This window comes from Pinus tabuliformis, chromosome 3_2 (genome assembly GCF_031772625.1).
Source record: "Pinus tabuliformis cultivar Carrire ecotype Pingquan chromosome 3_2, CPIR1, whole genome shotgun sequence".
Classification (NCBI taxonomy): Eukaryota; Viridiplantae; Streptophyta; class Pinopsida; order Pinales; family Pinaceae; genus Pinus; species Pinus tabuliformis.
In genome coordinates, this window is record NC_142302.1 from 377,532,977 (window position 1) to 377,551,741 (window position 18,765).

Consider the following 18,765-nt stretch of genomic DNA (forward strand, 5'->3'; position numbering starts at 1 on the left):
AGGCAATCAGGTGCAGTGCGAATGCAATGGCAGATAGCCTAGCCAACCACGCGGTCGACCACCCGAATGATGACATTGACACTTGTTGGCAGAGCATCACATGTGCTAATCTTCAAGATAAATGCCTTCAAATCTCAAGGCAAGACCTCACAGGCATGTTAGGAGAGGAGGATGACTTACAAGGTATCGATCATCAATGAATAATGTGGTTTGCTATTAATGTTTATTCCCTAATCCTTAATGCCTGGTGGTGGCATCTCTGGAGGTTGTCCTATGGATCACATCAAAAAATATGGAAGATATACCACAAGGATAGAGGTCAGCATACCATTTACGATTTTGGGTACGCATGTCCTCTTCTCTTAAGTGATAAGTGTGGCATTCCAAACACAGCCAATCGTAATAATAGGAATGTCGTCAGTCACCTATTGGGGATCCAGGCTGTCAGAAACATGGAAAAGACAGAAGTTTTAGTTAAGATCGCAGCCCCTCGCATCACGTCTTTCACTATTAATACAGAGCCAATCGGGAAAGATTTCACCTGCTTATGGTATTCCTCAAAGCTTAGCCTTTTTTTTGCAGTTTTGTGTATAGGAATTCACATTTCAATAGTCTGCACCTGCAATCTTGCCATGGTTGAGCGCAACCTCCACAGCTCCAAAGCTGCCAGAGATTTAAAGAGAGCTCGGAAGGATTGTGAGGCTTACGTCTCCAAAAAAGGAAAACAGATTATTGAAGAGCTCCAAATTGAGGTGGAAAAATCTAGTGAAGGGATGGACAGTAAAGCCTTCAGCAGGATGGATAGTAAAGCCTTTAGCGAGGAGGTAGATTGGATCTCGGACCCGGGCACCCCAACAACCAGAGCTACCTAGTTCTTGGAAACATAGAGTGTGGCTTGGAAGATGAAAATTATGCTTGCAAAAGCCATGAGCATGCAAGGTGCCATTTTCAAGGAGGCCTACTAGTCGAACTCCCTTGCCTCTGCCAAGAATTCGGTGCAGGTGGACAAGCTGGAGATTCCATCAACTCCCTCACGAAAGAAATTAAAATGCTTGCTCAGAGTCTGGGAGGGTTTATTCGGCTCTTCAAGCTATACATGTGCCATGTGCTAAATGTCTCTATTGAAATCCCTAAAGATGATTCCAAAACAACCATCATTAGATGCCACAGGCCCTGCAGTGTTCCTAAGGGAGATGATGGCGCTGGTCTGAGTACTGCTAGTTCTCCAGGCATCGCCAAAATCGACTAGTAGGATTCCTGGTGGGCGGTCTTCTGCTGATGGTTCCTATTTATCCTTTGCTTTTGTTACTTTCGATGTTTGATGAATGTAAGCTTCGACGGGCCTTTAAGCGGCCTTCTATGATAGCAATTGGTCTCTTACTATCTAGTAGCCCTGTGTGGTTGGCTGTTTTATGTTTTGGTTTATGGTTGACTCAGGTTAAGTTTGTGTTAGTTGTTACGCAGTATGTTTCCTGTCTGAACAGTGATCAGCTACAGGGCTTATATAAGTGGTCTTTTGTTTGGCAGGCCTGCATTTTCTCTTTTCCCTCTGAAAATGGTAGGCCCCTTTTTGTAACCATATGTAACATTTTTGTGATCTAATATATCAGCTGATTTACACAAAAAAAACATTAGTAATCCTAATATTAATAGTAAAAGGTTATTATTATTACTCCATCTAATATTCATATTAATATTATTAAATTTAATAACTTTGGGTTAATACAATATTAAATTTGTTATATCATAATATATATTGATATATCATAATATATATTAACTCTAGATATATATGGGAGGGAAGAACAAAGACATAGAGTGTTAGAGGTGGAGAGATAGGGTGAGTGACAAGTGAGAGGCTGAGAGATGGAGATAAACTGAAGGATATGGGAGAGGAGGAATGAAAAGAGAGAGAGAGGGAGAGGAGTGGGAGAGGTAGAGAAGGGTAAGATAGGGAGAGGAGGAATTAAGAGAGAGATAGGGAGAGGAGTGAGAGAGGTAGAGAAGGAAGATATAGGGAGAGGGAGACACAAAGATGGAGGGGGGAGAGAGAGAGAGATGGGAAAAGAGAGAGGGAGGTAGGTAATAAAGGGAGAGAGAGGAAGGATGAGAGAGAGGAATTGAGAGAGAGGAGGAGAGATGGAGGGATAGAGAGATTGAGTTGGAGGGGGAGAGAGGGAGGGAAGAAGAAATACATAGAGAGTGAGAAGTGGAGAGAGAGAGGGAGGGAAGAAATACATAGAGAGTGAGAAGTGGAGAGAGAGAGGGAGTGACAAGGGATATATGGAGAGAGAGTGTGTATGTTTAGGGGTGAGATAAAGAGACAATGAAGGAGAGATAGAGAGATGGGGGGACACAATGAGAGAGAATGAGAGAGGGAGGGATATAGTAACATACTTGGAGAGAGAGAGATAGATAGATAGATAGAGAGAGAGAGAGAGAGAGAGAGAGAGAGAGAGAGAGAGTGATGGGGGAAGAGAGAGTATTGGAGGGAAAATAGAGAGAGATAGAGAGAGTGAGTGACGGGGAAGAGAGAGAGAGGTAGGAGAGAAAGGGGGAGAGAGGAAGTACGAGAGAGCATACTTGAGAGAGAGGAGGATAGAGGGAGGGAGAGAGGAAGGAGAGGGAGGGATAGGGAGATGGAGTTGGAGGGGGGAGAATAAATACATAGAGAGTGAGACGTGGAAGGAGAGAGGGAGTGACAAGGGAGAGATGGAGTGAGAGTGTGTATGTTTGGGGGTGAGATAAAGAGACAAATAAGGAGAGACAGAGAGAATGGGGGAGAGAAGGAAAGAGAAGAGAGGGAGGGATATAGTAGCAGAGCGAGAGAGAAAGAGAGAGATAGAGAGAGAGAGATGGAGGGAGGGAAAGAGAGATGGAGTTGGAGGGGGAGACAGGGGGAGGTAAGAAGAAAGAAATAGACAGAGAAAGGTGGAGAGAGAGAGAGAGGGAGTGATAAGGAAGATTGGGAGATAGGGAGAGAGGACAACAGGAGGGAAGAGAGATAGAAGTGACAGAGAGGGAGAGAATGGGGTGAGAGAGAGAGAGCGTGAGAGGAGGAGGGAGGGATAGATAGATAGATTGGAGAAAGAAAGTGTATGTTTTGGGGGTGATATAGAGATACAAAGGGAGATAGAGATATAGATGTAAAGTGAAGAGAGGGAATAAGAGAGATATGGAGAGAGGGAGGGAGGCACATAGAGATTGATAGATATGGAGTGAGAGAGCGTGTGTGTTTGGGGGGTGAGATAGAGGGAAAAATAAGGAGATATGGAGGGAGATATAGATATAGATGGAGGGGGCAGAGAGGGAAGAAGATTTATTGCACTAGATGCATTGATTTCAGGGTAGATGGTGATTTCTAATCCTATTTGATTCCTTTCACTAGATGCATTGATTTTAGTGTAGATGTTGATTTCTAATGATATTTGATTGCTTGCACTAGATGCATTGATTTTAATGTAGATGATTTCTAATCCTATTTTATTTCTTGCACTAAATGTATTGATTTTAGTGTAGATGTTGATTTCTAATCCTATTTGATTTCTTGCACTAGATGCATTCAATGTAGATGATTTCTAATCCTATTTGATTGCTTGCACTAAATGCATTGATTTTAGTGTAGAAATTGTTACTATGGACAATGAAGACAAAAAAATTGAATGTGGACTACTTACACATTTGTATCATTCAAATTTCATCCATTTATCATCAATTTATCACCATTTATAGTTGGCCAATTTGTAACCATAGAATTATGACCCAAACGATGTATTTGTAACATTCCAAAGTGTGTAATTACAACTAATGAACCATGAGAAATACTATTAGTGTGTGAGCACAATAACCACTATGTATTTAGAAAAAAATACCATTAAGACTAGAGATCAATGTAATTTTTAACGCATCCCTAAACAATAAGAAATTCCATATGTCAACATCAAATATTTAGGAATTTTGTGCATTGTCTAAATTGTGTGTAGAGTGAACCAATAGTGGCACTATTGGCCTTTGATCACTATCTCATTATGTGTGTTAGGATGTGGCATTTCAAATAAGAAAGTGATCATACATCTACAAAAAGGTAGGCAAATAAACCATCAAGAAAATCTTAAAAATAATAAATTGATAGCTTTATGAACCAAGTCATTCCACGTTCCCATGCATTGATTTGCATAAGGGTGTGGTTAAAATGTCAAATTTGTTCAAAAAGTGTAAGAAATAAATGTATCAAGAGAAAAATTTAACCATGATGCAAATTTGTAAAAACTCTTTTCACAATTATTTATAAAGAGCTTAAATATCAAGGTGTTTCATGCATTCATGTACTCATGTGAAGCTTAAGAGTGTTTACTACACCATAGATATGTTACCTAGATCTGTCAAATCCAACATGAACAAGTAAAAATATGATATTGTGTCCTTACAAGTAAAACGCTAATCATTTTTAATTTACGTTAATCATTTTTAATTTTGTCACTTATTATCTAGTCATATATTTTAGTCCTAGACTAAATTAGTCATTTAAGTTAGTCACTTTTAGTTGAGTCACTTAATATCTAGTCATATATTTTATCCCTATACTAAATTAGTTGTTTAAGTTAGTCATTTTTAGTTCGGTCACTTAAAATTTCTCAAATTTAGTAGTAATTCACTTGAAATAACTATGGTGACTAATGTTTTTAGTCACGTAGTCAATAATTTCTCCTTTTTTACTAGTGAAAGGTGTAGACCCACAACACAATCAAGAGACCAACAACATAATAAATAATTGGAAGTATTCAAACATATATATCATGTTAGTCCATAATAAATCCTATTTATCATCCATAAATATGAAAGATATACCATAGGAATGGGATGGAATATGAGTTTCTTTTATTGAAAATAACAACAGTAAGGTGGTCACAACATAACCTAATCCTTGATACCGACACCATCAAAACCTTTCTTCTGAATCCTTCCTTCCTAGGCCACTGAAAATCTCCTCTCCACTAGTAGTAATATGGATGTGAGATAGGGGTGCTCAACACCACAACAAGGAAACTGAGGTTTCTTGGACATAGGGGAGTGCTTAAAAGCATGACAACAACATACTTAATTTGGGGAATTTTTTGGCAGAATATGGATGACAAGTATAATGATGATCATGAGGGAAACCTAATTGTGTATTTATACCACTAAAAATTGGTTGGGTTGGTTATGCTATAGGCTTTTGTAGGTGGGCATATAGTCTAACCCATAAAATCCGTTGAAAAATATTTGATTTATATTTTTTTTCATATTTCAAAAGGTTGTATGCGAGAGGCTTTAGGAAGACTAACATATATACACACTTTTACTTTGGCCAGATCATGTACAAGATTTGAAAAATGTTTTTTAAGATAATGTTAGGTTTGCATAACAAAAGGGGATACTGCCTTGACCAATATTTGCATATGATAATAAGTGAGGCAAAAGATGTTATAACAACAAGGACTAATAATAATTTGTGTCATAATATAGATTCATAAAAGTTATTATTTAGGAGAATGTGAATAGGAATAAACACTAGTAATTAAATTCAGTGTGATTTTTTTTAGTTATTATTAAAAATTTTAGACATTTGTCACAAAATTAAGATATAGATATTTTGTTAAAGAAGAATTTATGTTATGATAAAGATTCAAAAAAACAAATATTTAGGAGAATGTGAATAGGAAAAATTGTTGGTAATTAAATCTAGTGGTGAAGTTTTTACTAGTTATTATATATTATCACAAAAATAAGATTAGATTGATAAATAGACCATATGTGTTTTAAGATTTTATTAATTATAAAGATAATGAGAGGTGAAGCCTAGTATTTTTATCGAACTTTACAATTGATAATATTGTTTAGAGGTTCTAAGAATTCATCATATTAAATTTTGATTCATTATTTTAAACTAAATTTATTGTACTTTATTAATTAAATTAGACACCATTAATTATTTACTTCTAATTCATATTTTCTTTTGTGTGTGGTGACTTGTATCTTTCAAAACTAGAGATTACATAGAAGTACTGGATATCTTAGGTTGGTATCTCACAAGAGAGACCCAAATAAAGCCAAAAATAAACTCTCCGTAGAGAGGTACATGATAACTGAGTAGTGGGGTGTTCCAAAATTATACAATAGAGAATAACATACACAACTGGCCAAAAGAAAACATCATAAGCAAAAAACCATTGTGGCGAGATCATGGCATACAATTAGGCAGGTGGGTCTGAGTCCGTAGCAACAACCTAGATGGGGTCTTTGTTGTCCCTGACTGTATTGCTCGTTGACAGTGAGTTTCTAAGATGTTGGTCTATGCACTCCATCCGTTAATCCAGACCCTTCATATCTCGGTGTAGGTGCTTCAGAGAGTGGAGAATGTCTTATCGATGCACATCCTGGTCCTAAAGAACTATACCTGTAGGAATTTCATATGCCAATAGAGGTCAACTGTATGCATATAATGATTAAACCTTTCCTGAGTGTGACCAGTATTAGGAACCCAATTTTCCAACTCTGCAAGAACTTTTGTATCTGAGAGGTGAAGTATATGAGAGGAGCCTTCTCCCTTGATACAGGTGAGTTCTTCTTGGATGGGCCTTGGAGTGAGGTCTCAATATTGGGTTTCTACTTCCTCCAAATGATGGTGCATCTACGTGCTTCCCTTATGGGTCCTCTCTTGATAATAAGCCACCCCTATTTACACCCAAGATGGATGGCGGGGCATGGGAATGGGAGCTAAGAAGATAGAGAAACATGACACCAGAGAGGGGGGAAATAGGTTAAGTTATCTCGAAGGAGGCTCCTCATCATAAAAACACAGGGAGGGGATACCTTGCAGAAGGAACAATCTCCACAAGTAGCTTCCAACCAAACCTAGTAGAGACAAGAGGAAAAAAAGTAGGGGAGAGCCAACTTCCAGTTGCAAAGGACCAATGAATGACTCACGAACATAGCCTAGAGGTGGGATGGGGGTGCAAGAAGGAATGAAGAGATATGGTCAGAGAGAATTCTTAGGATAACGGAAGAAGAACCGAGCCAAAGGATGCAAACATGAAGAATCCTGAGGACCAAATACTGATGCATAAAGGGAGCCACAAAGAACATAAAGATTCAAGCATAGTATAAATTTGAGCCTTGATCAACCTACAAGAGAAAGATAACTAGGAAAAAGAAAACAAATGATAGTGGGGAGGAAAGATAATGTCCTCCTTGCATTGCAAATGAAACTTAGATTGAACACCATATAGGATGTAGTGGAATTATGGCTGAAGAGAGTGTTGTTTCTCCAACAAGAGTGCCAAAGATCCAAAAAGTTTATGGCTGCTAATAGAATTGTTACTAGGCTTGACGATTTCTCAAAGCCACTTGTTGACACTACCGAGCATAATAAAGCTAGTAATAAACCAGACTGTATACCCTGAGACCATGGATAAATGCATACTTCACTTGAAAACATGAGTGAGTAGATGAATGACCACTAAGGTGATTAGAATTATGTTGAGGGCTAGCTGCATGTTTTTCTGAGTTATGGTTGGCATGCTCCAACGCTGGAATATTAAAATTATCATGGGGGAAAGTTGCCATGTCCCCTAGTCCTTTGACCAGGTGGGATGGAGACAACCCACCCCCTCGCTTATGTCTCGATAAGACCCTGTACAAGGACTTCTAGTTCACATTAATGAAGTATAATGATTAAATTTTCCTCACAATCTTTCATAATAATGCGCCACCCGAATTTGGTTTGAAATGTTGAGCCAAAATTTATATGATGAATTAGAAAAAGTACATAACTTATATAATGTTGCACCACATGAATTTAGTTTGAAATGTTGAGTCAAAATTTAATGTGATGAATTGGGGATAATTCTCTCTCTCTCTCTCTCTCTCTCTCTCTCTCTCTATATATATATATATATATTTATTTATTTCTATTTGAGGTGATTTTGAAGGAATATTTTTTTATTAAAAATATTAGGAGTAAAGTTATGCTTCAAGATTTAAATAGGAAATGTGCATCATGATATTTATATTTTTAATCATGATTAATTAAAACTAGCACAACTATATAAAATAAATAGTTGGTAAACACTCATAGGCTTCAATCCATAATAAACATCAAAACACTTCATCATACATCTCAAGTTGCTAAAATTTTTAAAAATCATAAGAATTATATAAATTATGACTTTATTTAAAATAATAATATTACTGATAAAATGAATTAATTATGTCAATAGGTGTCTATTTCAGAATAGGCCTGCAAGAATTTTAATTTAATTATCAATAATTATCAAGTGGATGATAGAGATTTAGTATTGATAAGCCATGGTATTATAACAAAAGCTATTTACAAGTTAAAATTTTTGATGGTAAAGTGGGGGTGTAATTCCATGGTTGAGAATATTGTTACATGTTTTTTAAATTGTATATATGTTTAACTCATACATCAATTCTTTTTATAATCAATAACACATTTTTTTTTAAACGAAGAATAAAATCCTAACTTTCTATTAAGGAAAAAAGTTACATGTTGTGTATGCATCAAAATGCATTCAAGTTAGTTTTGGTGTATAAGATACAAAAATATAAGTAGGACTTTTATATACAAGTCCTTTTAACATCAACAGATACATCTAATATGGATAGTTCTTGACTGAGTCAAATATAAACAAGAATAAAATGATATGATTTACATTGCATTCTATTTGAACATGCTGCTAAGAGAAAATGATTAGAAAATTAAACATATATGATAGAACTGGAAGTGTCACTTGCAAAAAATGATCTGTGTGGATCAAAATAGATCAGTCCATGATGACATGGTGATGTTGGAACTCCCTCACTGTCCCAACTATGTGATCCATGATCTGCCAAGTACCCATAGGCTATAGAATTCCCTCCTTAGTTAAGAGGTTTGCTACAATGTTTCATTCCCTATAATATGGCAACAAGTAATGAATTCAAATGCCTGCTTTAACTGTGACACTTCTTCTAGAATTGGTAGCAATGTGTGATTCTAATATCGTTGTGATCCATTGAACCAATTAATCACATTTAAAGAGTTATTGTAAACTTGGAGAGAATGACAATTGTTTTCCAAAGCCCAACATAATAGAAGTTTGAGAGAGAGAAGTTCAACAAAATTGTTGGACCCTCTACCTAGGATAATCTTTGAATTCATATAATTTTGTTCATTTATGTAAAGGATCAAAACACCTCCACAGATTTTTTCTTCATTGGAGGATCCATCAAAATATGACTAAGATATTTGCCTATTTATTAATTCTTCAATTATGATGCAAGGTGGATGGTGTTGTTCTTTTGAAGGAAGAAGTATATATAATGAGTTTATTTATGCTGATATAAGATTTGGAGTTGATGTTGTCTTTAATATAACTTTTTTTCTTGCCAGCCAAACCCCCCATCATATAAGAGGTGAAAAATTTATGAGGGTCTCGCTATTAGTGGAGTCTCACTATGACTTCCATGCCTCCAAAATAGTATCTCCCCTCTAGTCTAGGTGGAAATAAAGGAGTTGTTTGGTTTTTGACAAAATATTCAAAGCAAAGGGACATTGTAAAAAAAACAGTGTGTGATGGATTCACATGCATCCTTACATAGTTTGGACCTTCCTTGCGACACTTTTTGTAGGTTGTCCCGTGTAGGAATTTTATTGTTGATTATAATCAATAACACTAATAACTTAAAATAAAGTTATAATTTAGTTAATTTTTATGAATTTTTTAATCTAGGAAGTGTGAGATGTATCATGGGGTAAGCGTTTCTAGGTTTATCATGTATTGATGCCTATAGACTTTACCAACCATTTAATTTATATGGCTGCATTAGTATATAAGTTAAGATATATACACAGAATATGTAACAAGATTCTTAACCATGGAGATTCCTGACCCATTATCATGGAGATTCTTAATGTGTAAATAGGCTTTGTTATAGTACCATGGACCAAAACCACATGCCAAAAAAACCATAACTTAATTTATATGGCACTTATTCATATGATTTTTTTTTTTAATCAATGAGTTTAATTAAAAGTGCAAAACATACATAACTACTTTGAAAATAAATCTCAATCTTTGATTTGCATATACTACTATGAATATTCTATGGAGGTTAAATTCCTACCTTTTACCTAATACTAATTGATAGTTAAATTAAAATTCTAGAAACCATATTCCAGAATAGACATAAGTATTGACATAGTAAGTAAAATGTATATATTAAGTTTATAATAAAAATGATGAGAAGTACAACAAAACCATGTTATTTAACTATATTTCAGGATAAGTTATAATACCTTATAACTAATGTTTCTTTTCTTACATTATTACATAAATATTAATCAACTAATGTAAACCTTATTACATAAATATTCTTTTATATAAAAGAGAATAATAATATCAAAGCTTTTAAAATATTTCTATCATATAAATATTTTTTGAGAATAATTTTTAAGCATTTTGAGTAGATCCGTTTTTGGGTGGATCTGCAATCCTAAGTATTTTTTTTAATCAACATTGGATTTTACTTTTATCAAATGATAACACCTTTTGAAACCCTAATTAATGAGCTTGACCTAATCAAGTGCACAAGTTCTTTTTCCTAATATTGGTTATTAATTTTAATTCCTCTTTATCTTTTTATTCGAATATGAACAATTCATCGCATTTACCAACAACCTCAAAGGAAGAGCAAGAAAAGTAGCTTTAGATAATATTTGCAAACAATATAGAATCATTAGAGAAACATAGGTAAGAAAGAGAAGCCAAATTTCAAACAGGGTTAGAAGTGAGTTTGTGTCCTTTAAATACAAGATTTAAAAATAGATAGAAAACATAAAAAGGTTTGGAGAATATGTTGTACAAAATGGAGATTAAATTACAAGAAATGGAAAAGCTAAGCCAATAAAATAAACTTTTTTCTTTTGTGTCTGTGGGGTAAACACCCATGAGAGAGGTATTTGAACTGGTGACCGTTTCACATGGAGTGCCTTAGTAGAACACCCATTCACTGTCAATCTAAAGCCCCATGGGATGCCAATAAAATAAATACTTAATCCGAGAATATATATATATATATATATATATATATATATATATATATATATATATATATATATATATATATATTTTCACTAGAAAAAAATCATTATATTTCATAATGAAATATACATCGTGCTGACTTGTAGGTCCTAAAAAAAATAGTCCTTTGGACCATATCATCGGGGAATCAAAACATCCCCAGCTACCATTACAACCATTTAATGTAACAAATAAACCCCATAATGTGTTGATCAACATTTTAGGTTTCCAAGGCTGTTGTCTCTAAGGCCTGCTCCTCGAATAATTCATGTATTACTTACTACCTGTCTTTGCCTTCCAATGATGCCATCCTTGACTAAATGATCTGCCAATGTATCTAGATTGCAATATATATGCCTGCAGTTGTATCATTCTAGTTGACGAAATTCCCTTTGAATCTCAAATAGGATAGGTGTCAAATGTGGAGAAAAATGTCAATCTGATTGTTTATCCACTCCACTACTAATTTGGAATCTCTAAGAATTTGAAGTTTTTTGGACATAAAAATTTGTTGTATGAACCAATACCCAAAGAGCAGATAATTCAACCCGGGTATTTGTTCCCTTGCTCGGAGAGATGGATATGATAATAATGGGCATGGTTTATGTAAAGTGTAGCATCAACCCCATAAATGGGAGGATTCCCCTGGCTTTCCCCATCAAAAAATCGCCTGGGAACACCATCTTTCAAACATTTCATGATAGGCATCCTTTGTTTTCTTCGCTTGACCTCATATTTGAAAATTTTGTAGGTGTTCTTGATTGTGCCCTCTACAACCTTTGCAAGGAGAAACTTATCCTGAAATGTGGCCAAATTCCTAGCCCATGATATGCTGTGAACTAACGATGCTGGGAAAACCAATAGTTATTGTCTTTTAACATTCTCCAAAGACTTTTTGTAGCTAGAGCCCTGCCAAAAAGAGTAGGATTATTTAATCCTCACCCACCCAACAGTTTGGGTTTAGAAATTGAAGTCCATTTAACCAAAGGGACCCCCTATGAAGATCAATTTCAATCCCATAAGTACCTGTAGCCGAGCTTCTTGATCTTGTTTAAGATACCTTTCTGGATTTGAACAATGGTCGACTAGAAATTGAGATGCTCTCTATAAGATATTTGATCAAAATTAGATGACCTCCCTTAGAAAGCAAATAGTTAGTCGAAATTCTAATCCTTGCCTCTACCTTCTTAACTAATTAGAGCCAATCAACTGACTTGTAAATATTCAGTTTAAGAAAGAAACCAAGATTCCAATAAGATAAACTAGATTTTTCCTCATTAATTTGCATCATTGTGACAAGTATGAATCTTTCCAAATTTTGATTGAGAGAGGAAATATTACCAAATAGACCCATAAAGAAAAACAAGAATATCATCGATGAACAGGAGTTGGGAAATAAGAATATGATAAAAAAAAATTTACTCCTATTAAATCACCTTTTGAAATCACGTCTTTTACTAGTTTGATCAATATAAGAACACCCTTTCTTAAGACCTTTGGAAGCCTTGAAGAAAGGCGACAACTAACCATTAATAAGAACTGCAAAATTTGCATTAGAGATACACGCCATGATCAAAGCTTGTAGGAAGACCTAACTTTAAAAGGTAGAGATAGAAAAGTCCATCTCACCCCATCATAGGCCCTAGAAATGTCTAATTTAATGGTGATGGTTGGGAGGTTCTTATATTTGATTGTGCGTAATGTTTCTCGAGCCATAATGATGATGTCGTGAATTTTTCGATCTTGAAGAAAACCAAACTGTTCCTTCGAAATGAAAGAGCTAAGGAAAGGTTTGATCTTAATCACAATAGCCTTTGAGATCAACTTATATATGACATTACAACATGAGATGGGGTGGAAATTGTTAAAGGTGCAAGGGTCCTATTTCTTGGGGATCGAGCAAATGAATGTAGAGTTCACTGCCTGATCTATGCATCTGAGTTTCCGTGACTCCCTGACAACCTTGATGATGTCTTATTGTAGAAGATCATAAAACCCAAGAATAAATCAATCGTAAAATCATATGGTCCCAGAGATTTGCCTTTCTGCATGGAAGACAAGGTCCCCTGAACTTCTGACTCTAAGAATTTACCTTCCATTTATGATCGTAATTCTTCTGATACCACATTTGGGAAGAGATTTAGTACATCCAACGTCTCTATGATTGGGAAGCTTAGAGGTTCCTTAAATAAATCCTTAAAAAGCTTTACCTTGACCAAAGTTTTTTTTCTAAAAAATAAGAGACTATATTGTCTTTTGAGTCTTCAATTTCTCAAATTGTGTTTTGGTTCTTCCTAAAATTTACAAATCGATAGAAAATTTAATACTCCCATCACCTTCCTTGATCCATATGACCATGCTCTTCATTTTCCAAAATTCCTCTTACCATTCCAAAAAGCCCCATTATGTATCTTCTAAAATATTTATGGAGGATAACGAATCCCGAGAGAAAATACCTAATTCATTCAAAAGAAAAATAATAGCAATTTTAGATTTAACCTATTTTAAGAATACTTCTGGATTAGCAATGAAAACCTTGCTCCATTCTTTTACTTTTAGTTTTAGATGTTTTAAATTGTCAAAAAAAAATTGGAGCATACGAGAGTAATTGGGAATGTCCATAATGTGCGCTTAATTTGAGTCCACCAAATCTACAAATTTTTTCCTCCTTTAACCATGAAGGATTGAAATGAAAGAGGAGCATGTGCATAACTTCATCAACTTCTATTCTAAGAATAATGGGGGTAATGGTCCAAAAGTCCCCCGGGTTCAACCCAAGACATTAACTTCGAATTTTGATTCGCAGTGGATTCAACGACAAAAAAATGATCCACAAACTCTGAGATTGCGACAGGTGGGAGATAAATTATTGAGACAAACATTTACCATCTAGTTTTGTTCGTAGAAATGTGTAAAATATCCTTCTTGTGGGTCTGCTTGGGGATGAGCCCCCATACCTGTTGAATGGACATGGTGAAATTCAGGTCAACACCAATGAATCAACTACAGCGTCCTAACGCTTCCCGAAAGGGCTTCCTCTCGACATAAGGACCATAAATATTAATTACCCTCCAGACTGAGCTGGACTCTTTAGCTTTGGGGTTAATTGAAATAACATTCCTAGATGAAGATGAGAAAATATTTGTGAAGTACGCGTTCCAGGCCATGATCAACTCACATGAAAGACCATCTGCATCCATAACGCTAAAAGAGCAATCTTTCAACCATGGTTCTAGGACATGCCTAGCCTTTTCTCTTGAAACTATCATCTCCTGAAGAATAATAATATCTGGTGCCTATAATCTAAGGAGACGTTTGATGATAGCTTATTTAGGGGCACCCCAAAAATCCCTAATATTCAGAGAAAGAAACTTCATTTTGAAGCCCCTGTCGGGGCTTTCTGGTTCCAAGGGCCCAGGATCCTTTGGCGATGCCATCCTTGGATCGATATTGAGACATAGACAAGTGAAATTTTTGGGCCACGTGGCCCTTTGAGGGGTGTCGTCATCCATCCCAACAACTAGATCTGGGCACATAGGTCTTATGACTCATATCCTCGCCGCCTTTTTTGACAGAGGGACATCAATACTATTGTCGTGAGAGAATGAAGAAACTGATGCATTAGAAGATGATGATGTATATGGGACTGTAACAATATCATCACATAAAGATGAGGTTTTTTTCCACGTCCAAAAACAAAGGTGAAGGATTAGATTTACATATCCAAACTTTCCATACAGGCTCGAAATCCTTCGCCTTGTGGCCGCATTGGTCAGCTATGTCCAACTTTTTTGCATACGAACTATTTGGTCATATCCTCCTCATAGAAGTCGTGAGAGAATGAAGAAACTGATGCATTAGAAGATGATGATGTATATGGGACTGTAACAATATCATCACAATATCATCACATAAAGATGAGGTTTTTTTCCACGTCCAAAAACAAAGGTGAAGGATTAGATTTACATATCCAAACTTTCCATACAGGCTCGAAATCCTTCGCCTTGTGGCCGCATTGGTCAGCTATGTCCAACTTTTTTGCATACGAACTATTTGGTCATATCCTCCTCATAGAAGTCGTGAGAGAATGAAGAAACTGATGCATTAGAAGATGATGATGTATATGGGACTGTAACAATATCATCACAATATCATCACATAAAGATGAGGTTTTTTTCCACGTCCAAAAACAAAGGTGAAGGATTAGATTTACATATCCAAACTTTCCATACAGGCTCGAAATCCTTCGCCTTGTGGCCGCATTGGTCAGCTATGTCCAACTTTTTTGCATACGAACTATTTGGTCATATCCTCCTCATAGAAGCAAGCAAGTGTAAGGTCAAGTTTGATCTCAGGGTAATATAGGATGTCAAAAATTATTATTCTGTTAGTATTTTTTTCAAAGAAATAAGTCATTTTTGATTGAGATCATGGTTATGATTAAGTATCTAATGTATAAAAACAAGATAAACAATATGGAAGACAAGAAGTCTTTTCAGGTTTCTTCGAAATCTAATCAAAACCAAATATAACTCAAGTAGGGTAAGTCATTATCTTTTTAATTTTACTAAATTGTAACTTTGAAATATTTGTTATAAAATCAACTTCATTGTTTTTTAACCATGGTGAATTGGCAAGGCCCAAGACCAAACCTGGACTTAGCCTGGAGAAGGCTACTCCTCGAGCCTTATCACAAGGGGCCAAAGATGTCTCCTCGTGGGATTTGAAACAAGGAGGAGGAGATAACATCCCATTGTGCCAATCAGTTGGTTGTCTCACCAACTTTCTTGACCTTATAACTCATCAAAACTATAATTATTTAGGAATACAAGATATTTTGTTAATTTTTTATTTTTTAAGTTAACATTCCTAAGGAATTTGAAACATTGATGAGTGCCTTATTAGTACACCCATTCACAATGAATTGAAAACCCTGTAAAAAAATAAACCAAATAAATTAATATTATCATACTTTATCTTTATATAATTAATTATTTCTTTTTAAAAAATTCCGGAAAACCATATGGTAGTGATAAATTATTATTTATATGAAAGGCCTTCATATTCTTCCCTATATAGGGTGATAAATCATTATTTATATGAAGGACCTTCATATTCTTCCTAATAGAAAACTAGAAAGTGAAGAAAAGTGAAGAATTATTTTAAGACATTCTGCATGCACTGGCTAGTATAACAAGGCATCTATTGTTATTGTCTTTCCTGCTTAACACTAAAAACTATTCTATATATCTTTAGTGTTGAAATGTGCATTGTGAATGACTTATAGGTACGTTAGTATCCTTTCTGATGGCGAGCGAGGAATTTGCACATGCTCAGAATTATGTTCCCAACCCCAGAAAATTTATATGAAACATGCAAGTGGCTACAGTTACAAGACAAGCACAGAACAGAATCCGATCAAACTTTTTAAGCACGGACAGGTAGCATATTTCTGCAGTGGTATCGTTTTGAGTGGCATCCTCTTTTTCTTCTTGTAAAAAGTCTGGTTGCCATTTACAGTGAGAAAGAAAAAAATGGGGGTATTGAATGGTGAAGTGGAGCTGAATGTTCCTGCAAGTAAAGCATGGGAAATATTCAAAACCAATGAGCTCATCAAGAAAGTGAACCCTACTTTCCTTGCGAATGCCGAATATCTCGAAGGATTGTTCAGACTCACTCGGATCAGGTAACGTTGTTTTGTTTTAGTTTTAGTTTTGTTGGAATTATTCGACTTTATTGTTTTAGTTAAAATGAATATATATTATTGTGAGGTGAATGATGGCAGAGGTAAATAAATGTGTAGGCTAATCCAATCCAAGCAAAGAAATACGTAAGCTAATCCAAGCCAAGCAGAGGATAGAGGAGGTGGAGGAAGAACCGGGAAACGGGGTACTGCGCATGAAATACGAAGTGGTGGAAGGAGAGCTGAAGAAGATGTATGACCCATACACTGTTACTTTCTCTTTCGGAGGTGATGAGGAGAAGAACAAATGCATCGCTGGCTGGACAGCCGAATATCAGCCCCTCTCCCGCTGTTGGGCCATCTGAGAAGGCCAAGGATGTTGCGCTTCGCTTCATGAAAGCCATTGAGGATTTCTACATCTCTTCCAATTTCCTCACCACTAACTGTAACTAGAGTGCAATACATGGCGTAACTAGCTGATATACTATATCACTGGTAATGATAATTGACCATAACTCAGTAGTATTATGAAGCTTATAATAGTATAAGCTTATTTCGCCATAAGTTAGTATCATGGCTAAAAGTATATCACGCTAAATAAATATGGCTAATGATCTGTTCATTTGGCTTGTGCACTTTGACTTTGTACAACTGCAGCAGGGGTGTCCTTGCAGTTAATCAAAATTCAGATAAGGTTGTGAATGATCTAGTATCGTTTCAGCAATCAAAATTTAGATAAGGTTGTGTAATAATCTGGTACATTGGTCTTTTTCACTTTGTCCGGTAGTGTTTGTGTTTTTTCATAATAATAAAAAGAACGTACAAGGTTAAAAAAGACAATAAATGTCATAAACTCTATAATATAGATTTGTACTGTAATAAACATTATAATATATATTTGTAATGGTCTGATGGCTTTGAAAAGCAGTAATTTTGACACATTAACAAAAAAATTCAAAGTTAGATTCCGTTAAGGTATCTTAACTTCCAAGGTATTTAAATTGCCTATTTGTCTAAGAGCATTCTATCTTTTATAACCATTCAAATTTATATAAAATTATTTTTTAAAAATTAAATAATATAACTATTTTAATTTTAATATTTAATAATTTGGTTTCCATATTAATTATTAAGAGAAATAGTTAATTTTCAATTTTTCTATTTTATTTTAATGGCATTTCCCCCTTATTAAGTTTATTATGGAACTTGAAGAGAATCATTCCTTTTTTTCTCGGATATTCTTGTCTCTCACTTTTTTAATGGATCTCTTACTAAGTCTATCGAAAGAAACTCATACTGATAGGTGCCTTCATGCTAACTCCCACTACCATCCTGCTCAAAAGTCAACTGTGCTTAAAACTCATATTACTCGATCCATTCAAATCTCTTCTACCCAATCCTTCCCCCGGGAAAAGACCCATCTCACTAGAGCCCTCAAATCCAATGGTTACTCCTCATTCGAGATCAACAAGGCCTTTCACTCAGTTCTCCATCCCCAACCTAGAAACCTTCGTAGTAACCCTCCCTTAGCCACAACAACCCTTCCTTACATTCAGGGGTTACAGATCATTTATCCAAAATTATTTCTAAAAAGAACATCAAAACTTTTTTTAAGCCCAAGAAAACCATCAGCGAACTCTTTAGATCAGCCAAGGACAAAAATGATCTTATGCTTTAGCTCAGAGTCAACCTAGAGTTTATGAAATTCCTTGTGCTTGTGGAATGTCTTACATAGGGCAAGCTGGTAGATCCTTCAAAGCGCGACTCAAAAAAATATGGCTGATACCTACCATAACCACATTTCAAAATATTCCATAGGTGAGCATTCCCATAATACCAAGCATCTCATATGTTTTGATAAAACCAAAATCCTAGCCTCGCCCACTCCAATTGTGTCATTAGGGAAACCCTAGAAATTGAAAAACATCCTAATAACTTTAACCGAGAAGATAGATACCT

The 18,765-nt window shown here is 35.4% G+C and overlaps 1 pseudogene; it reads left to right on the plus strand.

The window, feature by feature from the left end:
- The window catches only part of LOC149180991 (uncharacterized), a 39,960-nt pseudogene extending 22,701 nt beyond the window's left edge, over positions 1–17,259 (plus strand).
- Positions 17,260–18,765: the final 1,506 nt, after the last annotated feature.